General features: G+C 48.1%; 1 protein-coding gene and 1 long non-coding RNA gene across 2 annotated transcripts in view; one reads left to right on the top strand and one right to left on the bottom strand.

Moving 5' to 3' along the window:
* The window catches only part of Tmcc3 (transmembrane and coiled-coil domain family 3), a 252,993-nt gene that overhangs the window by 155,461 nt on the left and 69,808 nt on the right, over positions 1 to 27,724 (bottom strand). The window lies entirely within an intron of this gene.
* LOC132652168 (uncharacterized) lies at positions 79 to 27,427 on the top strand. Its single transcript, XR_009589645.1, has 3 exons — positions 79 to 133; positions 12,310 to 12,481; positions 27,300 to 27,427. It is a non-coding gene; the product is annotated as an uncharacterized LOC132652168 (long non-coding RNA).

The raw sequence follows: 27,724 nt of genomic DNA, 5'->3' as shown, positions 1-27,724 counted from the left end.
AACTTTTCCTCAGTTGATTCTCTCAGTCATTCTGTTGACAGGTCAGGAAGCAGAGTAACACGCCCTTCCGGGAGGATTGGGAAGCAGGAAGAGGAGAGAGAAGTGGAGCAGAGACGGGGAAGCGTCTGCACTGGTGAGTGATTCTTTTCTGCTATGGCTGGCTCTAGTCGGCATGTCTCACTTAGAAATATAAATTCCCAAAATATATCCAACCAGGGGGCGAGGACTACAAAAGGCTGTATTACCTGACAGGATGAAATATGTGCTAAATGGAGATATAAGAGGTGGCTGGGGGAGCTCAGGAGAAGGCGAGATTAATTTTGGCTGGGTTGAAGCACCTCTTTCCAGAAGGCAGGTGGCATCTCAGCTGGCACTTGAAATACAGGGAGGCTTTCATAGGGAGGGAAAGAGTGCACTCTAGCTGAAGGAAGAGAGCCAGCAAACAGAGAAGTAAAGGGAGCGCTAGGGAAGAGGGGGTGCTGTCTGGCTTCTGCCCCCACCCGGCAGGTTAACCCTCGTGTGTCCCTCATCTCTCCACAGAAGCCTTCCTGCCCAGCTGCCTGCCCCAGCCACCCCAGCCACCCCAGCCCGGCCCCTCCTACTCTGTGTGGAAATGCTGTGTTGATTGGTCTGCATCTCTCACCAGACATTTGCAACTGTGTTTCTTTGTGCTTCCGGAGCCTGGCACAAAGCCTGGGCCAGCCAAGAGCTCAATGCTGTCTCCCTGGCTCACAGCAGGCTGCTCTGGCAGTGTCTAAGGGAGGAGGAGCCCAGGAGACCCAGGAGACCCAGGAAACCCAGGAGGGAGGCTTCAGTTCCTTTACAGAGCAGGAGCTGGCGAGATTCGCTGATAGTTACCTTCGCGATGACTCACAAGCATGAGAATATTAGAACGTTTTTGAAGTTATAGTGAAATATGCACAATCTAAACTTTAACACTTTAGGGGCTAGAGAGATGGCTCAGCAGTTAAGAACAGGCATGTCCTTCCACGGACCCCTGTCTGGTTCCCAGGACCAACATGGCAGCTCCCAGCAGCCTGTAACTCCAGCTCCAGGGGATCTGACACCCTCTCCTGGCCTCCTTACATACAGGGCACACACCTGGTACACAAAAATATGTGCAAGCAAAATACCCATACACATACATTAAATTTAAAAATAAAGTCCAGTATTTTAGCCATTTTTAAGCATACACCTCTGTGGCACTGAGAATACTCAGACGCTGCCCTATGACCAACAGCATCCAACTCCAGAATTTATTCTTCAACCCAATCAGAAGCTCCACAGCTATCAAACAATACCCCTTTTCCCTGCCCAGGTGACGGCAACCATAGCAGAAACTTCTGTTTCTCCCAGTGTCGTTACTCCAGGTACTTTATATAGTGAGGTCATACAACATTTATTCTCTTGAGAATGATACACACTTTAATGCACTTTAGACTAATCAGTATGCTACTAAATTATTTCAGTGGGTGCTGATAGGAACAAAGCCTGTATGTGTGTATAATGCGCTTATTATCAGGTGCTGGATGAGACAGGATTATCACCTTGGAAAAAAAAAATTTTTTTCTGCTGTCCTGCCTTCCTCCAGTCACACAGACAGTGGGTCATTGGTCCCTTACAGAGACTCAGGGACACAAATTCCACAAAAGGCAAGCCATCAGTGACATGGTATACTAAGTGCAAGGGCAGAGACACATGTTGAGAGCAGCTGAAATCCAGCCCAAGCAGGAGAAATTGATGCCCGGGGCTTTTTAAAAAGGCACTACTACTGTGCAACAAAATGCACGAGTGTTAAAGACACTAACCACTCCATGCACCTGTGCGGCTTCCTCCAACATCAAGGTTAGGGCTCTGAGGAGACGGCTCAGCTTTGAGAACGCTGGCTCCTCCTCTAGAGGGCCCAGATTCTATTCCCTGCACCCACGCAGCAGCTCACAACCATCTGTGACTCTAGTCCCAATACTTTCTTCTGACCTACATGAGCACTACAGGTATGAGGTACAAAGACATCCATGCAGGTAAAACACCTCAGACCCAGCCTTCATGTCTCCTTTCCTTACATCATGCCATCTGGAATGAACCAAGGAAAACACTCCAAGGTTAAATTCCATTCTGAATTTTAAATCTGCTCTAAAAGGTAGTATGATAATTTTTTAAAATTTACTCATTTTATTTGTATGCATGTATGTGCATCTCCATGACTTTTTATTTGTACCACATCTGTGCAGGTGCCCACAGAGGCCACAGGGCATTGCATCTTCTGGAGCTAAAGTTATAGGTAGTTGTGAGCTGCCATGTAGGTGCTGGGAACCCAGGTCCTCTACAAAAGCAGAAAGTGCTCTCAAACACTGTGCCGTCTCTTCACAGACCACATATGAAAAATGAAATTAAAAACTATTTAAAAAGTATGAATTCACCTCTGTCACATAATTCAGTGTCAGGAGATTAACCTAAGGTCCAAGGCTCAAGAGGAAAAAAAAATGGTTTGGCAACATAGTGCAAGGAAAACAAACTGTTTTGGAGAATCTATGAACCTATTAAGTGCTCCTAATCTTATGTAATGACATCTCTTTATCAGGAAAAAGAACACTAAAATGCAGCTCTCGGCCTTGCTTGGAGAAGGCTTGAAATTGCCTTCCCTCACCTGGAATCCTCCGTCTATTTCCTTCACCCCCTCTTTCTAACTTGGTACTGTTTCCTTTGCAGATGTCTCCCTGGAGTGACTTCTTTGTTGAACTCGCCGTAGAGGTACCCCCCACCCCTCCCCCCCACACCCTATAAAGCCAGGTTAGTGAGCCTTATGTTCTAAGCCTACCCCTCATGGTGCCAAGGATCTCTGTGCTGTCACTGCTTATGCATTGGGCTCCTTCCCGAGCCCGTGCCAACTTGAGCCTTATAAGGGCCATATTTTCATCTTTGCACCCCTAATGCAGTGCTGGCAGTGAATATTTGTTCAGTAATTGATTAATGAGTGAATGAATGAACGACCCTTCCATAAATGTATAACCTCAAGTACTAATAATTTAAACGGAGACACAGCAATTACCACCTGTCAGAGACAAAATGATGTGGAAGGAGGAGGAGGAAGTCAGGATGTGACAGCCGGACTTGAAGGGGTCCCCACAGAGAACACTGTCATTTTTAAGTGTGGTGGATACCACAGTGCTGGAGCGGGGTCACCAGAGCCTGGCAAGCTGTGCCTCTAGAGAGGAGGGGCTTGGAATGAGTCCATAATGAGGAGGTGAGCACAAATGTAAAACCTCTAAACAATTTTCTGTTTGCCTTGATGTAAACGTTAATGAGCTCTAGGGGTTTTATGTAAATCTGATATCTGCTCATTACAGAAAATGTCTTCTTTTAAACACAAAAAGGAGAAATAATCTCATTTATAACCCCATTACCCAGTGCTTCAGGACTTTAAAAGGGGCTGGTAGAGAGTTGAGGATCATTTGCATTTGTACTATATAAAACACTAATATTTTTAAAAAAAATGAAACTCCTTTCTAATTTAAAATGAATCACCTTTTAAAAATAGCACTGATTTCTGTGGGGACCGCGTCAAGTTAAACATGGACCTTTAGATTCTCTGGCTGTCGTGTCCTGACTTCTTCCGAGGCCTGCGGTTGTCCCTGGCAGGGGCTAAATGTTTTGTTTTCTACATCTTAACCTAGCCATGCCACGCAAGCCAACAGAGGGTGACAGACCCTGAGGTTTGCTGATCCTATCAGCAGTGAGGGAACTGGACATAGCTCCACCTTGTCACCCACAGCATCTTGAGGAGTTCCACCTAATTTTTTTTAAAATAATTTATTCCCTTTACATTCCATTTGTAAGCCCCTTCCTCTTCTCCTCCTGGTCACACCCTCCTTCCCTTTTTTCTCCCTGTTCCCTTCCCCTAGTCCTCAGAGAGGGGAAGCCCTCCTCCTCTCCCATCTGACCCCAGCCTATCAAGTCTCAGTAGGCCTGCCTGCATCCTCTTCCTCTGTGTCCTGGCTAGGGCCACCTGCCAGAGGAAGTGATCAAAGAGTGGGCAACAGACTCCATGTCAGAGACAGCCCTTGCTCCCCTAGTAGGGAACCCGTATGGAGACAGAGCTGCCTATCGGCTACATCTGAGCAGGGGGCCTAGGTTCTCTCTATGAATGGTCTTTGGTTGGTGCATCAGTCTCTGCAGGCCCCGCTGGGCCCAGATTTGTTGGCTTTGTTGGTCTCCTTGTGGAGCCTCTGTCCCCTCCGGGTCCTTCTATCTCCTCACTCTTCCATAGGACTCCCAATGCTCTGCCCAAAGTTTGGCTGTGCGTCTCAGCGTCTGCTTAGATCCACTGCTGGGTGAAGTCTTCCAGAGGACATCTGGCCTCAGCTGGTAAAGCACAAGACTTTAAGCACGGAGGTTCATGTAGAACTGCTTTTGGGCTAGAGAGATGGCTCAGCTGTTAGAGGCTAGGCTCACAACCATAAATATAAGAGTTCCACCTACTTTTTTTGGGAACCTCAACTCAGGCCAAACCAGGAGTCATGGCTTCAATATATGAAAGGATTTTAGGCCTAGCCAGTCTGAAGCAGCATCGGGAGATTTTACATTAAGGAGGAAGGCTGTGGTGAGAGGATTAAGGGGGACCATCGTTGTTGAGAAGGACGTAATACACACCCAAGAGAAAGTCGTAGAGAATAGGACATACTCGAGCACAGGTACAGGCTCTTCAAGAGAGTCGGAATTAACTGTTCAGCACTGGCCAGACAGAACATTCTGGGGATTCTCAAGTTACATCTCAAAGGGTCGCTAAGCAATCCTTCTGGTCCTTTTTCCTCTTTTGATAAATGAGGTGGCTCTGGAGATCAATAACTGATTAATAAACGACTGACTGAGTCTTCCACGAATACATACACCCTTCTATGTCAGTAGTTTAAATGGGGACAACATGTAGCACCTGTCAGGGAACCCAGAGCATGCAGTGGAAGAAGGAGGAGGCTTTGGATGGATTAAAATCCGACAGGCTAAAACCAGGAACCACCAGCGCCACAGGAGTTTAAGTGGCCACACCCTTTCCCTGAACATGGGGTTCCAGATGAAATCCCTAGGCAGCCGCCGGCCTCTACTCGGAAAGGGAGGGACCTTGAGCAGTTGTTAGTTGTGCTGAATTCTTGGGCCTTTGCTGGCAGATGCTTCAACTGGATTCTTGTTTGGGGGCCCTTCCCCTCCTTCTGTTCTCAAGATCTCACCCCTGCCTCAATCCAACACTCACATCCAATCCTTATCTCCTCTGTCCATTTGCAAAGCTTAACACTTTATTAGTATCCTTTGCAAACAGAGGTTGTACATGACATTCTTTTGGCCAACAGGATGGAAGGGAAGCATCAGCAGCCCTTGCCACCGTATTTTTGTTGTTTACATGACTTTTCCACTTAATTCTTTTAACAATGCGTGGAAATTTTTATACACAAAAATTTCGTATATATATGTAATTAGTTTCTTGGCATAAACTACTACAGATAGAATTTCTCAGCAAAGGGCTTAAAACTGTTAAGAACTTGGCAATATCCTCATACAGGGAATGACTTTTTTTTTTTTTAATTTAAAAAAAAAAGGCTAAAACCAAAACCTCATTACTACTTACTTCTTGTTTCAGTTTCTTAGGTTCCTTTTATAACTAGCATCTGGTTCACCTTGTGACAAATAACTGAAGGTGTGGACTGCAGGCTGGAAGGATGCAGGCTGGAAGGATGCAGGCTGGAAGGATGCAGGCTGGAAGGATGCAGGCTGGAAGGATGCAGGCTGGAAGGATGCAGGCTGGAAGGATGCAGGCTGGAAGGATGCAGGCTGGAAGGATGCAGGCTGGAAGGATGCAGGCTGGAAGGATGCAGGCTGGAAGGACTGCAGGATGGAAGGATGCAGGCTGGAAGGATGCAGGCTGGGAGGATGCAGGCTGGGAGGATGCAGGCTGGAAGGATGCAGGCTGGGAGGATGCAGGCTGGAAGGACTGCAGGATGGAAGGATGCAGGCTGGGAGGATGCAGGCTGGAAGGATGCAGGCTGGAAGGATGCAGGCTGGAAGGATGCAGGCTGGGAGGATGCAGGCTGGAAGGACTGCAGGATGGAAGGATGCAGGCTGGAAGGATGCAGGCTGGAAGGATGCAGGCTGGAAGGATGCAGGCTGGAAGGATGCAGGCTGGAAGGATGCAGGCTGGAAGGATGCAGGCTGGAAGGATGCAGGCTGGGAGGATGCAGGCTGGAAGGACTGCAGGATGGAAGGATGCAGGCTGGAAGGATGCAGGCTGGGAGGATGCAGGCTGGGAGGATGCAGGCTGGAAGGATGCAGGCTGGGAGGATGCAGGCTGGAAGGATGCAGGCTGGAAGGATGCAGGCTGGGAGGATGCAGGCTGGGAGGATGCAGGCTGGGAGGATGCAGGCTGGGAGGATGCAGGCTGGGAGGATGCAGGCTGGGAGGATGCAGGCTGGAAGGATGCAGGCTGGAAGGACTGCAGGATGGAAGGATGCAGGCTGGGAGGATGCAGGCTGGGAGGATGCAGGCTGGGAGGATGCAGGCTGGGAGGATGCAGGCTGGGAGGATGCAGGCTGGGAGGATGCAGGCTGGAAGGATGCAGGCTGGAAGGACTGCAGGATGGAAGGATGCAGGCTGGGAGGATGCAGGCTGGGAGGATGCAGGCTGGGAGGATGCAGGCTGGGAGGATGCAGGCTGGGAGGATGCAGGCTGGAAGGATGCAGGCTGGAAGGATGCAGGCTGGAAGGATGCAGGCTGGGAGGATGCAGGCTGGGAGGATGCAGGCTGGACAGCTGATTTCAGTACTCTAGTTTCTTTCCAAAGCAGTGGAGCGTCACTTGGCGGGACACTACTCTTTAACCCACACAGATCTTTGCAGTGCTGTAGCCTAGTCTGTCTCAGCAAAAAAGCTTCTCAGACAAGAATTTAAACAGGGCATCAGTGAGAGCTTGGAGGACAGCTAGAAGACAAATGAGTGGAAAACAGAGGCCAGAGAGATAAGCTGATCTCCGAGAAGAAAAACATTCTAAAGGAATGGAGACAAAGAACAGAAAACATGAAGAAAGACACCAAAGGCAGAACCCCACGACCACCCTCTAGGTACTGGACATTCGGGCTTCCGTCCAACCAAGTGTACCCTGGCCCTACAAAGGTCACTGCCTGAAAAGCCATCTCCCCAATGAGTGTAAGGGCTCTCACTGGTCCTTCACAGCTGTTCCAACAGGGCCTCCTCAGAACGGTCTTCTCCAGTCATCAATTTAAAATAGTTCACATGCTTCCCTGACCACCATGGTTCCCTGCAACTTTCCCCAGGGTACTTACCAACATCTGCAATGGTTTTGATTATTGAGTTCAGGAGTAGCTTTAGCTACACACTGAGTGAGAGTCTAGCCTGGACTACATGATACTTTGTATCAACAAACAACAACAATAAAATTATATATGTATATATATATATATATATATATACACACACACACATATATTATGTATAAATAGTTTTAAACACAGCAAAGGGAATGGAATTCTGTGCCCTTCATTCTTATTTCATATCCATACTCTCTATATGTATATTAATATACTTCAAATCTCAGATATCTTCTCTCCTCTTTTTACGTGTACAAGACTTTTGCCTGCAAGTGTATCTGTGCACGTGTGCCTGGTAGCCACAGAAGCCCAAAGAGGGTGTTGTATCCTCTGGTACTGGAGTTACAGGCTTCTCTGAGCTACCATCCGGGTGCTGGGGATGGAACTCAGGTCCTCAGGAAGAGCATCCAACGGAAATGTACAGAACACGTACAACAAAACAAAACATGGATGGGCACAGGCTGCTCCTGGCGTGCTCAGGCTAATGTCAGATGCCAGTTTTTCTTTGCTGAGCTGAGGGAGCAGGCGGCTTTCCAGTTAGCTTCTTGAGAACACACAGAGAGCAAAGCCTTCCATCCCCGTGGGGGTCTGAGAAGCCAGGCAACTGTGAAGAAGCACAGACTTCAAAGAGTAATAAGTCAGGTCAGGTGACACCTCCATTGCCGGTTATGTAATTCCCTTGCTCCATTCTTTCTAGGCCCTGGGCAGAGCCTTGTGTTCTAGTTGGCCCTGCCTCTTCTTTCACCTCACATTTAACAAAGAAGGAGGTACATTTGATACAGCTGTGGACAGCTGGTGCTGTCTGGGGAGCTGGGGTAAGGTTGGCGGTGTCTGGGGCCTTGAGAGCCCCCCCCACACACACAAACACACAATTGGTACTTGATAAAGCACAGTGCCTGGAAGAGGCACTGTGTTAATAACTAACATGTTAATAGATGAGTTGGAAGTAAAGGGGCCGGAAGCTTCCAGGATGCTGTGAGGTTGAGTACTCAGGCAACATATCATCAACAACTATCGACTGAAGCAAAACTCTCCACAGAACACATGGAAACAAGCTTTGAGATCTGTCACTGTGGCTTCTCCTCTTCTAAGTCTTGTCTTTTGTGAGTTAGTAGTTTACCCAGCTGCAGTCTTGCTGGATGGCAGGTTTATACAATTGTGTCACCACTAGCAGCAGAATTCACCCCACACTGGGAGTCTCCCTCAACATGATTTTAAGTGCCTGCATGAATTGCAAAGTGGCCCAATGGGTCCCAAGTCACTTTTCTCTCTGTTTCTTCCCACTTCCTTCATATATTCGTCTTCCTTTCTAAGGGGCTAAAGGGGGCCATCCCTCCTGTCTCGGGTTCATGCTTATCTCTCAACCTCTTTTGCCAGGAGGTACCCGATTCCCAGACTCCCTCTGCCTCTAGGCAGCAGTCTGTCCTCCTGCCTCTGCCTGCAATGCTCTGGGAGCCTGCCCTCCCACTTGACCGACCCCTGCCTGTGGTGAACATGGAGGTGTCACTTGTTCCCAGACACCTGCATCTCAGTCTGCACTGTTTGCTTTCCTTGGGATCTGCTGTCCATCCCACTGAGGGCTGGGTCCATATTTCTGCGTCTGATGACTTGGATTAGCTTGGTCTCTGCTGAGCACTGGTTTCTGCACCTGTAAGAAGGGAGAGCAGTGATGCCAGCCACCTGTGACTGAACGCCACTTGAAGTAGCTGTGACCTGTAATCCTGTCAATCTGATTGGACTGAGCAGTGCCCACAATAGCAGAGTGTTCCTCTGGTGTGCCTGTGGGTGTGTTTCCAGAGAGCATTGCCTAAGGTGGGGAGACACACTCAGGATATAGGTGACACAATGCTGTAGGCAGGGGGCCTGTGGGTGACGAGGAGAGCCAAGAAGAGCAAGGCTGGTGGCGGAGGCCCTTTCTCCCTTTCTGCTTCCTCTCTCCTCTGACGTGCTAACACCTTCCTGCCCGTGATGCACAGAGGCCTCAGAAACCATAAGGCAAAATAAACCTTTCCTCTCTTAAAATGATGTGCACAGGTGCATGTGCAGTGTGTGTGTGTGTGTGTGTGTGTGTGTCACATGCACTTGTGAGTGGGTGCAGGTGTGTACATGTGAGTTCACATGTGCCCATGGAGGCTGGAGATGGACAGAGAGTATCTTTCTTTAACTGCTCTCCACCGATTGATTGATTGATTGATTGACTGATTGATTGACAGGATCTCTTGATGACCCCAGAGCTCGTCAGTTTGGCTAAGCTGGCTGTCCGTCATGCTTCAGGGATCCACTTGTCCCAACCCTCCCAAATTGGAGTTAGGCGTACATGCAGCCGCGCCTGACATTTTATGTGGTGTCTGGGGATCTGAACTCTGGTCTCCGTGGCTGAACGGCATGCTTTACGGAGGGAGCCTTCTCCCCAGCACCACGCTCAGTTGTTTTATCGCAGCAATGAAAACCTGACCAACCCATTAGCCTAACGAAGACTCCCGGTGCAGCAAAAAGGCTATAAGATGTTGGAAACTATTACAGGTCTCCTAAGTCTAAGTAGCAAAGGGTGACACACATCAGCAGAGGTTTGGACAATACGGTGGTGGCTAATGTGCACACGCCTGTGTCCCCTCCGGTAAGCAGCTTATGCGCTTCCTCTCATTTCAATGTGGAAAGATGCTGTACCCTTCTTGCTTTCTACAGCCTCGGAGCACTGACACAGTCTGCCCGAGGCGATCCCGCTTTGAGACCTTCCTGTGAGAAGATGGCTGTAAATCTCTAGGCAGAGCTTTTCATCTCCAGGAGCTCATGAACCCCCGCAGCCCACCTTCTCTGAACACCTGTTCTAGACCTTGGATCCAGGAGAAATGAATTGTGCAGAGACGAGCAGAGATTTATATCCCCCACAGGGCTGAGAGTTTACGGGAGTAAACTGTGTCAGCAAGAATTCTGGAGGAATCCTTGCAGCCTGGGAACAGGTTGTAAATCTTCAGGTCCCACCAGGCATTGTTTCCTTGGCAACCGAAGTCACAAGGCTGATTGAAGACTCTTGGCCCAAGTGAGAGTCGCATGGCATAAATACTGCACTCTGATAAATCCGGAGCGCAGAGAGGCTGGGGGTGACTGCCAAACCTCAGCCACCGACAACGATGTGCAGACACTGTGGTGCTCTGTGACGGTGCTGCCCGAGTTACACGCCAAGCCAGGGACAAACAGCTGATCAGAAGCCCAAAGCAACCCAAGTGAGAGGAAAGGGTAGGGAAAAACCGTGGCTTCAGCCTGATCTCAGGATGGTTGTGGAAACAGCAAGGCATGACTGTGGAGTTGAGAAGCCAGGATGTTTCACACTGAGACCCTGAGAGATGACACACATGGGGAAAAACACCCCTCTGCAGAAACAAATCTTGGGATCAGGCCACGAACCAAATAAGCAATGAAGATGTGCACAGCAAACCTGAGAGCCAGCCAGCATGCTCAGTGTTGCACTGTGTGGGCAAAGCCTGGGACCACCTGGGAGTGGAGGAGACTACCAAAGCAGTTTCCACCCTGAATGCTCCAAAAATGAAGAAACAAAGTACTGTATGTCCAGAAAGGAGGCCTGCAGAGTAGGTTGAGCTGTGACAGTCTCTACACAGTGACTGAAATGAGCTGCCCTCCAGAGCCCCCTAGGACAGGAGGAAGACAACATGGCTGCAGAAACTGGTGGAGATAAGGTTTCAGGAGAGCTAAGACAACTCCCCACCTCTGACAGCATCCAACTTGAAACAAAGCTACCAAGGGTCTAAGGAATGGTGCCAACCTCCACCTAAATGTTTGCGGGGCAGGACACTCAGGGAAACAAAGTTTCTTTTGCTTTAAAAGAGGAACAAGAGGACTGATTCACTGATTCTCTTTCAAACACCTTTTGGGTGATCCACAAGGTAAACGTCACACACACACACACACACACACACACACACACAGACACCTAATAGGCATTAGCACACCTTACCAAAGGCACAGTAATATGTCTTCTTGCATTCCCAGTCTTCACTGGAAATTTTAGGCAAGATATGATGTCACAAGTATGTCCTCAAAATTTCTGAGTAACTTTGGACACCTATCTCCTTTCTTCTGTAGGTCAGTAGTAATTAGAGAAATGTTTGGTTGTATGAATAGGGTGGATACCATCAAGAAGGGCTCTCCGAGACAGCCTAGGTCTTCAGAGAGAAAGCTGGCTCTGTATGTACTCAAAGGGCCCACAGACCAGCCTACCTTCATGATGTGGATCCGGTTTATAACTCACTTAGACAGTGAATCCTGTTTGAGTCTCACTGTACATGCATCTAAACCCAAAGCAGCAGGCCTTTCACTCATACATCGAAATGCGGACGTGTCTCACTGCAGTGGTGAGAACACAGCCATGGGCTCTGGCAGCAGCTCCCAGGAGCATGTGAACCCTGCCCCTCTCTTCTCCAAGCAGCTCTGATTCTAGACATGGAGATGAATTCACAAAGATGAGGTGGCTTCTTGAGGGTTCCAGGTGCCTTTGAGTGAACAAGAAAAGAGTCCAAACTTTTCAGCAAGATCTAATGTCTCTGTTCCAAAGTGGAACAGGGAGAAAGGAACCTGGACAATTTATAACCAGAAAGACCTGGATCCAAAGTCAGGCACCACCGTTTTGTAGCTGGTCTCCCTGGGGAGTCACCTGGGAGAGGCTCAGTATTCTCCTCACAGGGTTTGGAGGAGGATCAAATGGCACTAAAACCTCCACTATGCCCTGGGCACTCAATAGATGGCAGCTATTTCTGTTGATGGGCTGTGAGGAGGGCCTGGCTCCTCTTTTCATTTCACAGTGCCTGGCTGGGATACTGACTTCGGGAGTGCGGAGCGGTGGATGACGGACACACAGGGTAACAGATCACGCAGGCAGGCCAGGTTGCCTCAACTAACAGCTTCCCCACTCCTGCTTTCCCACAGGAGCCACGGAGATCCTAAGAGCTGTGAAGACAAGCCATTTAGATGAAAGGGGGTCTCCGCCACAGGAGCGCGGGTGAGGGCCTGGCACTGGGACAGCGGCCACGCAAGCCACCCCTCTGGAAAGAGTTGAAGCACAGAAGACATCCCCAGGCCACCGCAGGATCTGTTACAGGTGTGTGGGTAACCTGACCTGTTTTCTGAGGACCTAACTTCCCCTTAATTCAAGTGAAAAATCCTGACTTAAGGACATGACACATGTCAGGTGCTAGGACACAAAACTCAAAAGAGAAGACAGGGATGCAGGTGGTGCTATGATGGTATCCACTCTGCATGCTCACAGGAGGTCTGCCCAGAGGCCCAGAGTCCCAGAGAGGGCCGTGCGACATCACGTACTTCCTTCATGCCCAGCATTCCTACGGAGTGGAATTTTACATAGTACACACCTGGGCCTTCTGAAATCAGAAAAAGAAAGAAAAAAAAAAACATAAAGGGAGAAGAAAAACAATTCTCAAGTCCCAGTGGTAGACAGATGGTTTAATAATTATTCAGACAAACCTTTGAGTGCCGCCCCCACCCCCAACTGCCAGCAGTTCAGGTGTTAGGTAGGACGGGCCTTTCTGGGAAAGTGACACTTTGGATGGGGCTGGGTACCTCCAGCATGGTGGCTTAACGGTGGGGGTGTAAGTTAGTAGAGAGCCGCCTGGTGATATATACCGATATTCAAAGATGGTTACTGACTCTCAGGTTCCAGGGAGAGTGGGGCAGTTCCCGTTTGAAGGCATGCACCCAGGAAGGCTTCTAGGAGACAGTGTTGTCAATCTGAGGGGGAGAGAATGTGGGAGTGCCACGGGCAACATGGATGCAGAAGAGCTGGGGACTGAAAGGCAAAGGCTCTTGGAGTGGGTGGAGCGAGAGAGGAAGGTGGCCCAGAAGAGCCATCCTTCCCTTAAACCTCTCCCTCACCCTGCCAGAGTGGCCAGAAAGTAGAGGGAGAGCAACATTCTCCCCACACCAAGCAGAACACCTGGATACATACTCCAGAGGAAGTCATGAAAACTCCCATTTCTACAAATTACTCAATTACCAAGGCTAATGGCACCGTGGAAAGAGCCCCGGAGAAGCCATCCTCTCCCAGGGCCAATTTCAGACCAAAGCATGCCTCCTCGCCCCAGCACCTCCTGTACCAGCTTTTCTCTTCAGTGGCTCTTTGAAGGCCACTCCTGTAGGAAACGTCCAGTGATAGTCATTGGTACTTCTGTGCCAGTTTATGAAGATTTTTATCCTTTCATGTATTTCTGTTCCAGGCCCCAGCTCCAAACACAGGTCTCACTTGGAGGTTTTGCCTTTTTTTTTTTTTTTTTTTTTTTTTTAGAAACATCAGGCAACAGGTCTGTGGGCCTGGGGGTCACCCTCACTGAAGTTTGTCCTCTTTTTAGATATCGGAGAAACTCAGGAAAGTTCTCTGGGAACAGCTGTCCTGGCCAGGATCCAAATCTGTAAAGATGGATCCGGTGGATGAGGTGGAGGGAGGAGATACAGCCCCCTGTGTGACTTTCTCAAACACATCAGCAGGGCACCGGAGAGAGAGAGCGATTTCCTTGCTAATCTAATCAGTTCTAGACAAGAAAACTAGAAGATTCTGCTGAGAAAGTGCCCCTCTGGTGCTTCAATTACCTCTTTGGCTGTCTACATCCATCAAATTAATTCAAGATTCTAAAGTCTCATTTCATATTGTTTTATATTAATATTACTGTGGCAGGTTTAAATGCCGAGGACTCAAGACCCCCACCACCCTACCTCAACAGCCGGGCAGCCAGAGTGTCCCCTCACCCCTTACACACAGTGTCCCCGGCCCTTAGAGGGACACCAGAAGTGACAGGCCTCAACCATTGCCCTCACCTTTGGGCTGGGGCTTCAGTCGGAAATGTCATGATCTGAACTGCTCTGACTGGGGTTTGCACTTTCCAAACAAACAAACAGGAATGTGAGGGCACCTGGCAACCAATAGGATAGGCATATGACAAATTAATTTGCCTACACTGCCACACTGGAAGTAGTAATTAAAGGATGAATGCAAAGCAGGAACATATTAACAACAACAACAACCCCACTAACTTCATCAGCAAGACCAACGAAAACTTTCTTGTAACCAGCTGGAGAGGCAACACTTACTAAATTCTTTCCAGTGTGGGAGAGCGTGTTAGGGAGCAGATGCCGGTGGGAGTGGAGATTGCTACATTCTTTCTGAAAGTAATCAGAAATCACCTTTAAGATGCCTTTAAAAATGAGCATACTCGATTCCCCAGCCCCGCGTCCAGGAATGCACCCTAACAAAACACGTATACACAGACGCATGTGCAAAGATAAGCTCTGTAATGATGCTTATTGGAGCTGGAAGTTGTAAAAACCACATGGTCGTTATATGCTACAATGGAACACTAAGTAACCACTGAAACGTAGAGGCACACTGATTCCGACATATTTGTAACATGTTATTAATGAGGAAAGGTTATGAAATTTGTATCTATCAATGAATCAAGTGATTCTACTTCCAATGAGCGATATGCATACATAATGAATATGAATTAAAAATGCCAGCTCGGGGACAGCCTTCTGGTGGATGGCTGTTTGAGCACCAAGAAGTAATAGCTGGGCCTTCCAGCTACCCTTTGCAACCCAGGGCAAGCACCTGCTCATTTGTGTGTGTTTGTGCCTGACGTGCACTGTTCTCAGCCTGCAGGTTGCAACCCTTGGGGTGGTGGCGAAGACAGGTGTCGCCTAAGACAATCGGAAAACACAGAGATTTACATTACCATTCAAAACAACAGCAAAATTTCCATTACGAAGTAGCAACTAAATTGATTTTACGGTTGGGGGTCCCCACATATGAGGAGTGTATTAAAGGGTTGCAGCAGGGAAGGTTGAGAGCCACCACTTTAGTGAGACCTGCTTTATCGCTGGTCCTCATCTCTGATGCTCTGGGATCATCGAAGTCGCTGACAGCTGCTGAAAATGACGTGTTAATTGTGAACCGTGGAACTAGCTCAGGCGAAGGCAGGCCTCGCACAGTAGCGGTTATCCACAGATGGTGGCCTTCCCTCGGCTCTCTTCCCCTCACCTCTGTTCCCTAGCTTTGCCTGTAATGATCCTATAATGAATACAGTGCTGTGTGGGGTTTCAAGAGTAAATGTCTAACCGGAAACAACTGTGGCACGGACAGCGCTGCTGCCACCTGCTGGCAAACACAGAGAGCGGCCGTGGAGATGTAAGGAGGCACAGCAGGTGGTGATGGGGGCGGGCTGAGCGTGACCCGAGCTCTGCTCTTGGTTCTCCAGCTGTTTGCAAGGGAAAACAATATTAACGGTAGAAGGCTTCCTTTACAATGTTTCTTTGAAAGAGTTCCACCTTCCAGGAGCAAAATAAAGTTTGCTGTGGTTATCTAAATGCTAGGGGAAATTGCATTCCCTGCCATATGTAACGTTAGTCTCCTGGATGTTTGTCGAACATTTTAAGGACTGTATCTCCTCAATCCCCTTTCACAAAAACCATTTATTGAGAGCTGCTGAGATGCCACCAGGGTTGAGGAGCTGACTTTGCTCCCCTGGACCTACAAGCTGGAAGGAGACAATCAACTTCTGAAACTTGTCCTCAGACAGATAGACAGACAGACAGACAGACAGACACACACACACACGAACAATTTTACATATATTAAGCTATGACTCCTCGTAGAGTCCAGTGTTTTAGCATTGCCCACCTGTGGCTCTGCTGTCACCTGTGGCGATCCCATGCTGCCTTCAGTAACATCTATTGCCACTACGGTACACAATGTAGAGAAATCCCTTACCAGTGTGTCGCCAACTACTTTATGGTAGTCATGGGAGTCCCTCTTAGGAACCAGCATTGACCAAATAGTTCCCCGCCATTTTTTTATTCACACTTTCTTTAAAAGTTTTGTGGGTTTTTAATTTCAATTTTATTTTATAAGTATAGCTGTTTTACCTGCATGCAGATATGTGACCACATGCCTGGTGCTCACAGAGGCCAGAAATGGACGTTGGATCTCCTGAGATTGGTGTATAGATGGCTGTGAGCCGTCATGTGGGGGCTGGGAGGTGAGCCCAGGTTCTCTGGAGGAGAACACACCCCCTGGGGTCATCTCTCCAGCACCCCCCCCCAATTCTTATTTTATTTTAATCATGTGTCTGTGAGGGGACACAGAGGCCAGAGGAGCCGGATCCCCTGGAGCTAGAGTCATGGGCAGCTGTGTGCACCCTGACCTGAGCATGGCGAGCTGAACTCCAGCCATCCACAAGAGCAGAGTGAATCTTAACTGCTCAGTCATCCAGCCAGCCACTCACCAGCCAGCCACTCACCAGCCAGCCACTCACCAGCCAGCCACTCACCTGGTTTCTTTAGCCTGACAACGATCACCATCTTCCCCACAGTGTGTGTCACCTTCTTGGGTCTTGGTCAAAGGCTGCTTCGGTGAGGCTTTCCTTCATCTCTCTACCCACAGTTACACACGTTGTTCTCTTTGGTCTGCAAGGATGTTACACTCTTTCTTTAACTGCTTCTTCCATGTTAACGTACGTGGCACGGAAGAACCTCATATATGAATAGACAGGAACGCATCTGAGTCACACAGCCCCCTCCCCCTCCCTGATGGCTGGCATTTGCCACAGTGTTGTGAATATAAACAAGTTTTTGTTTTGGTCCCATGTGTGGGACGTGGGACTGAGTCAGATGGTCCACAGCAGCAGACTATTTGCTTTGTGCGGGTTCTGAGAGGAGCTCTTTGCCAGCTGCAGATAGTTTAAATCTGAGGACGCTAGAAAGAGAATAAATGCCAGAGCCCAGAGAGTGTGGAGGAGGAGAAAGAGCAAGGCTGCTCCTACTTCCACCTTGCTGCTCCTGGTTGCTGTTGTGAGACAAGAAGTTGGCGATCTCCGGAAATCAGGATTGCACCGGATCCATAGAACCCGACGACCCTAACCAGCAGGAAGCAGCTAAGAAAGAACTGTGCCCCCTCTCCCACTAACCCTTTCTCTCTCCTACCCGGTGTTGAGGTGTTGGAAGGGATTGGGGTGGAGTAGGGATTTTAAAAATGACCGCAGCTGCCCCTTACAAGCAGGACCTTCCTTAGAGAAGGGGATGAGGAATGACCTGTTTGCAGCTATCACAATCGGACTGACCCTCAGTGAAGCTTGAGACTCAGCTGGTTCAAAGGCCAAGGTGGAATCGGGACTCAGGCAAGGTTACATGGAGCACTCCAACCAGAGTTAGCCACAGTGTGTGTAGAAAGGCTTGACCCCTTCAAGGACTTTAAGGATAGATACCTGGCAACCGAATCAGAGCAGAGAAAGAGACCTAACCACCTCTCTCAGCAGATAATCCTTTGCGTTGGTTTCTGAAAGTGTTTCCTTAAAGAAAAACACATCTTTTGTTTATTTTCACACACAGTATCAGTTCAATCCCTTTCTATGATGCAGAAAGATAATTCCATACCTCCAGCACCCACAGCCCTTAAAGAACTGCAGAGACCTGGGGTGGCATTCCTGCACCTTCCTTCCAACCCACCGAGCCTGGAGCCCTGTGTGCGCCCCTCTTGGCAGCTCCTCTGGAGCCCATTCCTATTAGGAAATTAAAATTTCTTTCTCTTTGTCTAATCCAAACTTTGAGCATTGGTTACTTATTTATTTGTTAGTTTCCTCTTGTTTCGATTCTCCACTTCCAACCGTCTCTCTGGACAACACCCAGGTAAAGCTATGTTTGTTCAGGCCCGAGTTCCCTGAGAGCTAGGAAACTGCAAATCCATGCCACCAATAATATTTATTTCTTCTTCCGTGTCTGTTTCTTGTACTTGGACAAGAAACAAATTCTCCTTGCAAGAGTAGGCTCAGGGCCTTTTTCAAAAGATTCAGTTACAAGGACGGCAAAGAAATTCCGGTTCATACAGGTAGGAAAAATACAATTTAAAAAGTACGCCTACACCACAGCTGCCCAGTATAAGTAGGACCTTCCTTAGAAAAGGGGGTCAGGAAAGGCCTGTGTGCAGCTAGCACCATCGGGCTGACCCTCTGTGAAGCCTGAGACTCGAGTGGTTGCTACTGAAACCAACCTTGCGTTCATTTGGAAGAGAGGTGGGGACGCCCTCTCCATGTCACGTGCAGGAGTCCTGCTCAGGAGTCTTTCAGCTACAGACTCAGATTCCCCTGCTGGAGGCGAGGTTGCAGGATGGTGCCCTGTGCCGGGAGGCAGGGCACTCTGTCAGGCAGGCTGAGACTCCCCTTATTAGACGTGGTGTGAGTGGAGAAGGCCTCAAAGGATGGGGAGTTCTATGAGTAAAGTAGGCGTCCCTCTATATGCCGAAAGAAAAGGAAGTGGCCTTCGGGACCGGGTGTCTCTGTCTCTCCCTCCCTGATCTCTCCTCAGAGCCCTTTTGTCAGAAGTTTATAGAGTACTTCTAGCATTTCGCACAGCTCCTGTTGAGGAGGTATTGGGAAAGAGGGCTGCTCCCCAATTCCCTGATAATGTTTTCTCCCATACCAGCCTTCCTTCTCTGTAGCTGCCATATTGTTTATTATGGTTCTGGCGGCGGTGACCTGAAGAAAGCAGGTCAAAGAGCAGAGAGGTTGCTCCGTGCAGTCACTGCTGATGTCACTGCTGATGTGTCTGAGATAGTCAAAGAAACTGAACATGGTGGAGACATCTGGTCTGAAGGCTTTACACTGATTTTCCTCGTTTCCTTCCTAGCTTCTGTGGTAGTTTGAGTGAGAAATGTCTCCCATAGTCTAGGGCATTTGAACACTTGGTCCCCAGCTGGTCGCACTGTTTGGGACTGTTTAGGAGGGCAAGTATCTCACTGAGGGTGGGCTTTGAGAATTTGCTCTCTCTGCTTCATAGTTGTGGTTCAAGTTGGGAGCTCTCAGTTAGCTGCTCCAGCCATCATGGCTGCCCACAGCCATCATGGCTGCCCACAGCCATGCTGTCCCCACCATGATGGACTTGAACACTCTGGAAACGTTAAGCCCAAGTAATTGTTTTCTTCTGCAAGTTGCCCTTGTCATGCTAATCTAGCACATCGACAGAAGAGTAACTAATACAGCTTCCCGAAGCGTCTTTGTACTTAAGAAATAACATTCAAATCCAACCCCCAAATGGCACCAAAACACAGCAGATTTTACCAATAGGTAGAAGGCATCAGCCTCCCAAGGAATGTGCCACATAAACCTGTAGGGCATTATCTGTGCTGCTAGGAGGACAGCTATGGAGGTCAGGGGCCAGGCCTTCACCTGCCATACCTTCACTGGCTGATGTAACCGATGAACTAAGTGTTCCACAAAATACGCATGGAGTTTGTGCTTGAAAACAACAGTTAGATGTTTAAAGAAGTGAACTTGGTGGGGACAGAACCAGGGCGATTTTTACATCGTCTCTGCTTTTTCTACACATTCCTGGCTTTCTCTAGTAAAGACGAGTTTACTGACTCAGAAAGTTATTAAAACTCCATGCTGGGTTTAGAAAAAAATCACAGAGATTTGCCCAATCCTCCTGCTACATACATGCAGAAGCTTTCCGATAGTGTCACAGACACTTGGCTTTCAAGGAAGCAATCAGTGGCCACCTCTGTTTTCCCACCAAATAACTCTTTCTTCCACTCTACCCTTGACCCCCCCCCAAAGACACAAATGCCATTAAAGGCCCCAAGCCTAGCCTATAAGCAAGCCATGTTGTCCAGTGAATTTATCTCCATAAGAGACCTGATCTGAGAAAGTCCTGTTAGGCTCAAAGCCACCAAGTCCAGCACTCCGTTGCCATGACAGCACAACACCCACTGCTCCTGACAGCAGGTGGCTCTGTAAACTGGCCACCAGGAAAGGGGGAGGGCTTCCCATGCATCAAGGTGGCACAGTGACCATCACACAGGGAAGGTGTAGGAGCCCATTAGCTTCTCAAGAAGCTAATGGTGAGGTGTGGCCTCAGCTCCCACCAAACATTTCTCAGTGTGGGAACTTCAAACTCTGTTTTGTGAAAACTTCAAACCTAACAAAGAGAATTTTGAAAACAAATCCCCATGTAACTATTATCCAGCTTTAATAATTACTGACTCATGACTATATTCCTAGACATTACCTCCCTCCCCACAGGGAATTCTGTAGCAACTCCACAGGACGATAAGAATGTATGGCGAAGAGATAGGGACTCATTTTTAGAAACATAATCACAGAACTATTATCATACTTAAAATTTTGATGACAAATCCTTATTGTAGCCACTAATCCTTTCTGTGTTCCAGTATCAATAACTGTCTCACACTGTTTCAGACACCATACATTATATCAGTTTATAATACACTAGAAGAGAGATGATATTACACAGTATCAATTTATTAGAGACCTGAGGCACCAGGTTGGGAAGTAGCTTGATGAAGGTGGGTCCTAATTGGGGATGAAACGCCATGACTGAGGCAACTGGGGGAGGAAAAGGTTTATTTGGTTTATACTTTAGCATCATTATCCATTATAAAGGATGTCAGGACAGGAACTCAAACAAGACAGGAATTTGGAGACAGGAGCTGATGCAGAGGCCATGGAAGGGTGCTGCTCAGTGGCTTGCTCCTAGAACCCAAACCACCGGCCCAGGGGTGGCCCCACCCACAATGGGCTGGGCCCTGCCACATCAATTATCAATTAAGAAAATTCGCCAAAGGCTTACGCACAGCCCAATCTTATAGAGGCATTTTCTCAACCAAGGCTCGCTCCTCTCCAATGACTCTGTCTTGTGTCAAGTTGACATAAAATCAGCTAGCATGGCGGTTGAATTAGGATTTGAACCTAGAACTCCTCACCCCTGTAGACCAAGCTCCCAAAGCTGCACTGTAACTGTTCTACTGTTGGCTAGTATGTTCCCTGGTTCCAAAGCATACATAAAAGGTGTATCTCCTCTAGTTATGATCTAGTGCGAGTAGATATCTTTCAAGGTCTGTGGGGGTCTCCAGTGTATGCCCAGAGCCCAAGAACACCTACGTCAGTGTCTTCAAATGCAGATTTCCCAGACCTTGTTTGGAGCCACCAAACAAGCCTTCTACACACAACCCTTATGGACACCACTTGGACCTGTGGACTCTGGCATACCAGCTCCTGGAGGACCAGCCCCCATCTACTGTTCAGTGGGTAGAAATCCCAACCCACCAAGAAGAAGGCCAATTTTCAGACAGAGCTCCTGATTGAAATGAATGGTAAACCCCAATTGCAAATCTGAAGTGAGATTAATAATGGTTTACTTAGAAAGCGCATGGTGTGCAGGGACACCTCTGGAGAGGCACAGAACCTCAGGACTCAAATAATACTCCAACACCAAGGCAGAGCTAGTCATCTGACCCAGAAAGAAGGCTGCTGCTTTAGAGAGCTCCAATCAGGGGAATCGAGAGCCAGTGCTGCTCTGGCACAAGAGGCTAAGAAACTGTCAACATCAGGACACCTACTCTGTTGCCTCCTGTTGACCTCCCTGCTACCCGAATCCTGGAAACCGAAGCCTGAGGGAATCTCTTCACAGCCTCAGACAAGTCAGCCTGAGCTTGCTTTTTCATGGCTTTAAGAACTACAAAGGTAGGATATCTTCTTTGTGGAAAAGTTGGAAGTCCACAAGTAATACAAACTAAAGATGAAAATAATCTAGAGACAGCAGCTGCCAAATTGCTTTTATGTAAATATTTATCACACAAAATTGGAAGCATTCTATTTTGATTGATTTGTATTCTGTTCTTTTCATCTAACCAGGGGGCATGAACATCTTATAGGCATCATAACTCTCTTCCAAAACGCATCATTTCAAGGCTGGACGGGATGTCACTGCATAGCCAAACAAGGCTGTCACTAACTGTTCTCTTGTTCAAAGATACGTCAATTGTCCTCTCTCTCTCTCTCTCTCTCTCTCTCTCTCTCTCTCTCTCTCTCGGCTATTATGAAAAAATAACAACCCACACCCTTGCACATATTGTCATTATTATATCATCCAGATGGAGTCCTATAAGTGGCATTGTTCTACAAATGTGAACAAATTGGAGTTCTCGTAGCTACTGCAAAATGCTCCACATGTTGATCGATTCTTGGGCACGCGACTGTTTAAGAATGCATATGCCGTTCTTTCTTTACAAGTATTGGATGCTTGTATTTTCCAGAGATCCGTAATTTTGTGTTGTAACTTTCTCTTAGCTGTGCCTCACTTCTGTTGAGTCACACATTTCTAAAGACCGTCTTTCACCTTTGCGGTGTAATGGACAGGCAGTGTGATGGGGCTTCCTGTGGGGTGGGGTGGAAGGACTGGAGAGATTTCATCAAGAGGTACAAGTAAAGGCGCTGAGTCACAAGGGCAAGCTGCGTTCTTCCGGTTTCTAGGGCTCTCCTGTCCAGCTGATGCTCCTGCCGTGGGGGTGGGGCCTTCTGCGGAGTGAGATGCTGGTGAGCTCCACTTGCTTTTTGGTGGGGACCACTAAGCTCATGCTCGACTTGGCTTCTCTTCCCCTCAGCCTCTGCAGAGGGGGAATTAAAATGACTAGCTTGGGCTTACATGATGTTTGCTGCAAGAATAACTAATTAATGTTTTAACAGCAGAATAACAAGCCCTCAGATTTCCCTTGGCAAAGCAAAACAGAGAGCAAACAGCACACTGGACCGGTCTGTGGCCTCCAAACCTGCCAGCTGGAAAGATGCAATCACCAGAGGGAGCTGGCCTAGAATCAGTGCTCAGAACTTAACCCAGTGACGTCATGTCTGAGAGATGCGTATTCTCCAGTCACCAGTGCACAGACCTCCACCGTCAGCCCTCAGGGATCCCTCGGGGAGGAGACAACGCCTTGTTTGTGGATTTAGCCCTGCTGAGCATCTCGCCTGACAGATGATGGGCAGCTATTATCCATCTGGAAAATAGGCAGACACCAAAAACAGAATGGAGGCCGAGATTCCTGGAAGCTGGTCGGGGGTGGGTTTTCTCTGCTAGTCTTCATTGTCACCCGATGCGGGGGGTGGGGGGATAAATGAACACATAGGGACGAAACAGCTGGGGCCACAGCTGGGCAGATCCACAGCTCATAAATCCTGAAATTTAGATTTGGACATAAGTCAGACAATCTCATTCCCTGTCTTTCTGCTGTGCTTGCAACACTACAGAAAAATGTTTAATGATTTCTGAGGATTCATGTCCTGGGAAATAATGTGAATCATAAATTCAAGTTAATGAATCTCAGATTGTCACCTACATTCCAACTATTGGAAGAGATTCTGACTGTTAGGTGGTTTGTACGTATGAGAAAAACATGCAAGTGAGGACTGTTCTCTACCACAGCAAGTCGACAGCAAAGCCACCGGCTTCCTGTGGCAGGCAGGCAGAGCTGGAGTAAGCAAATTCTGCCATAATCTTTTGCTTTTGAATGTCACCCTGTGCGGCGGGAGACGAGAGTGAATCATTAGGTGACACTGCACGCTGATGATGGCTTATGTGCAAATACCCCAGAAGCAGCTCGTTTTCTTATTTATTTGGTGTCAGGTGCTATGGAAACAAAGACTGGAAGTTCCTCTTTCTTCTTTGGTGCTTATTATCAGCGCAGAAGATCTTGAGGCAATCCATCTCTGTGCAGTACAGTGAGAGTCAGAAAAGCCCTAAGCCTGTATGTTACAGGTATCTAAGGAGGCAAGAAAAGAAAGGGCTGGAACATTGGGAGAGGAACCAAGAACCAAGAAGGCTGAATATATGTAATGTACTTTCTTCCCCCAAGACAGGATCTCACGATGTAGGCCTGGCTGTCCTTGAACTCAAGGAGACCTGCCTCCCAAGTGCTGGGATTAAAGCCGTGTGCCACTATGCCTGGCTAGGTATATATTCATGATCTTAGGTTACTCGTTTATGGAGCACCCTGCCATGGACAAGGTGCCACGTGATCTGAACCCAGTGATCTGTTGTTATACCCATTTTACAGAGGAAGAAACTAAGGCTCACTGCATTTCAAGTAATTTCGGAAGCCAGTAACCTCCTAAATGCACAGAGAGCAGTCTGTGGGGATGGGGTTCAAACTAACATATACTATCATATGATGAAATTAGCATATAACCACTGCTGAAGATGTCACTTGAAAATGAGCTCCATGTTTATAATGATCTCCAGCTGCTACCTAACAAGTCATTTCACAAACACTGATTGGAAACAAGAAACATTTACTATCTCAAAGTCTCGGAGGCTCAAGAATCCAGAGCCACTTACCTTGCTACTCTGGCTTAGGGGATCTAGGTATGGACTTGGGCTGAGTTCGCCTAAAGGTTTGGCTGTGGCTGCAAGCTCTGCCTGCTAGATTCCTGGTTTCCAGAGCTGTTGGCAAACAGCCTCAGTTTCCTTGCCTGGTACTCTCCACAGGGGTGGGTGTCCTCATGACATGAAAGTTGGCTTCCCGCAGGAAGAGAGCGAAAATGAAGCCACGGCTCCTTCTGAGAGCTGATCTCCCAAGTGTAGCCCCATCGCTTCCGTAACCCCATATTAATCAGAGTGCCCCAAGCACAGAGCACTCTCTAAAAGTGGAAACTGAGGCTCCACAGTTTCAGTGCAGCCACATCAAGAGCCCACACTGCTGGGCACTCCAGCCACCCTGTGCTGTCCAGAAGCAAAGGAGTCCCTCCTGCCGAGGCCCCACCAGCGTTTCTGGATGTGGGAACTGAGGAATTTCTTTTGGGAAAGAGCTATAGTGACGACTTCCCTGGTCCCACAGTCCCACGTTTCCAGGACTGCGCCTCTTATCACAGTGATAAAAGGCATAAAAATGTATCATGTTGTGGTGACCTCCAACTATAAAATATCCTCAAATATGCCTCCAAACCCTATAAATGAGCTTGTGGGCACCACTAGAGACCTCCCTGGAATTCTAAGGACAAGAATTGCAAGGAAATTACCAAAGGCTAGTGAGGACCCTCTCTAGTAGTGGTTCCCAACCCGGGGGTTACACATGGCCCCTTTGGGGCTTGAACAACCCTTTCACAGGAGTCACCTAAGACCACCGAAAAACACTGACATTTATATTATGGTTCATAACAGTAGCAACAATACAGTTATGGAATAGCAATGAAAATAATTTTACTGTTGGGGTCACCACAACGTGATAACAGTATTAAAGGGCCACAGCATTAGGAAGGCTGAGAGCTGCTGCGCTGGGGTACGCATGGGAGCACTCCCCTGTGTGTGTGTGTGGGGGGGGGGGGTCTTCTCCTCAGTCTCATGTCCCAAGCCACAGAAAAAAAATGAGCTCATGTCCAGAAGGTCATGATTCCACAACCTTTAGGAAGAAGATAGGTTTGTATAAGAAGGAAATAAAGAGGAGCTATGGTAGCTGAAGGTGGGGGGGGCACACTGTAATTTTACCACTCAGGATGCTGAGGCGGGAGGATGTCTGTGAGTTTAAAGCCAGTCTAGATGACATAGTGAGTTCCAGGTCATCCAGAGCTCCATAGCAAAACCCCGTATCAAACAAAACAAGAAAAGAAAAGTGGGAGAAGAGCGCAAGCCTGATGAAGGAGTAGCTCTTGCTTCCCATATTCCCCGGCCAGATGGCAGTAAGCATGGACAGCCACCTTCTCTCTCATCCCATTTCCAGCAAGGAAGAAAGCAAGCTACTGCCTGAAGTGGTCAGAATGCTACGGTCAGAAGTGGGCTGAATGTCTTTTCCTATCTCTCCTCGGGCATCCTCTACATCCCATCGGGACGTCTTTGCTGATGTTCCCAAATGTTTTGCCGTCCAAGCAGCCACCATTAGATTCACCACTTACTCAGTTAATCACTTGCACACTCTTCTAAAAACTGCCAAGCCTAACTTTATTAAGCTGGCAGTAGGACAACATAAAACTCTCATGAGCTATTCAGATCTCACTGAGACATAACAGAGCCGCATGAAGGGCTCAGCGCTTATTTGAAAACCTGCCCTGGAAATCAATTTATTCTGTATCCTTGCAGGAAGAACAGAGTACCTTGCTATTTACTCTAAATAACAAGCCCTCTCAATGTTGGCAGCCCATCTGGTATCCAAAGAAAATGGCTCTGGGCTGGTGAGATCAGCAGGTGAAGGTGTTTGCCATGCAAGCTGGGGACCTCAGTTCAATCCCAGAATTCAGGTACAAGTGAAAGGAAAGAACTGACTCCACAAGCTTTTCTTCTGACCTCCACATGCCCCGTGGCATGCATGTGCACAGAAGATTTTTCTAGAAGGAAATGTTTCTATTCTTGTCTGATAAGGCCTCGCCCTAAGACCTGTCTCCATCAGGAGCACCACACATGGAAACCTTAGATGGACTCTGAAGACAAACGCTTATGTGTGTAAGGGTCTAGTGGCCATGCTAGGAAGGTGCTCCACTTGTGAGCGACAGCCCATCCCGGACCCTCTGCGGAGTTAGGAAACTATCACAAGCTCATCAGGCTGCTGAAGTTGATCTTGGGCCACTGACTTCTGGCTCCTGCCAAGCAGTGGGGGTTTCTGAGTCTCTGAGAGACAGTCTCTCTCCTCAGCCTCTGTAACAAGAGCCTGCTACCCACAGAGCCCTGAGCACGCTACAGGCACAGCTTCTATCCATACTACATTTCAAGTTCACAGCTTCCCCAAGGGGTGGTTCCACTCCAGCATCATGGATAATAAACGGAGAAACTGAGGCATGGGACAGGAAAGCTGCTCAGGCTCCAGAGCTGAAGAAGGGGCAAAGCTGAGATTCAGTTCTGACCATCGCCTCTGTGTTGCTCAAACTGCTCAATACATTCTGTGTCGTTTGGAAGGTTTTGTTTTGCTTTGCTTTTCCAGTGAAGCTGAGGATGAGGCTCCTCTCCCTTCTTTAGCATGCTAGCAGAGCTGGCCTGTCATCAGAGGCAGTCATTACGTGGGCTGCTTGCCCTGACCATTTCCAGACTGGAAAAAAACTGCTGCTTCACAATACATCTTGGTAACTTATCATTGACCCTTTCAGGCCTCTCATCTTGAATGGCGTTTTTGGCTGGTCTTCAGGCTTCCCTTTCATTCCTCCACTTCCCTCAACAAGCAGGATAAAACTGTAGAACAAGGGTTCAGCAAAGAACAGCCTGCTTTGACCTCAAGGTGAGTGACCTTGGGCAAGTGGTCTATCATCTGTCTTAGAAACCATCCCTATTATAAGTGAAAGGCCATATTTAGTATCCTTTGGATATTATGCTAAAGAGAAGATATGAAATACAGAGAGGACCTGCTATAAGCAGCAGACTGAAACTCTCCTCGGCTCTTTCCTGTTGTAAACGCCTGTATCAGCTTTCCTGCCGGGAGCTTATCCACGTGTAGGGAAGAGAAGGCATGGGTTTACTGGCTTGCACACTCTACAGCTAGGAGTGAATGTCAGTCACCATTGAACATACCAGTCAT

The sequence above is a fragment of the Meriones unguiculatus genome, chromosome 2, assembly GCF_030254825.1.
Source record: "Meriones unguiculatus strain TT.TT164.6M chromosome 2, Bangor_MerUng_6.1, whole genome shotgun sequence".
NCBI classification, from domain to species: domain Eukaryota; kingdom Metazoa; phylum Chordata; class Mammalia; order Rodentia; family Muridae; genus Meriones; species Meriones unguiculatus.
Note: the sequence above shows the minus strand (reverse complement) of the source record. Positions and strands in the feature narration are given on the sequence as shown.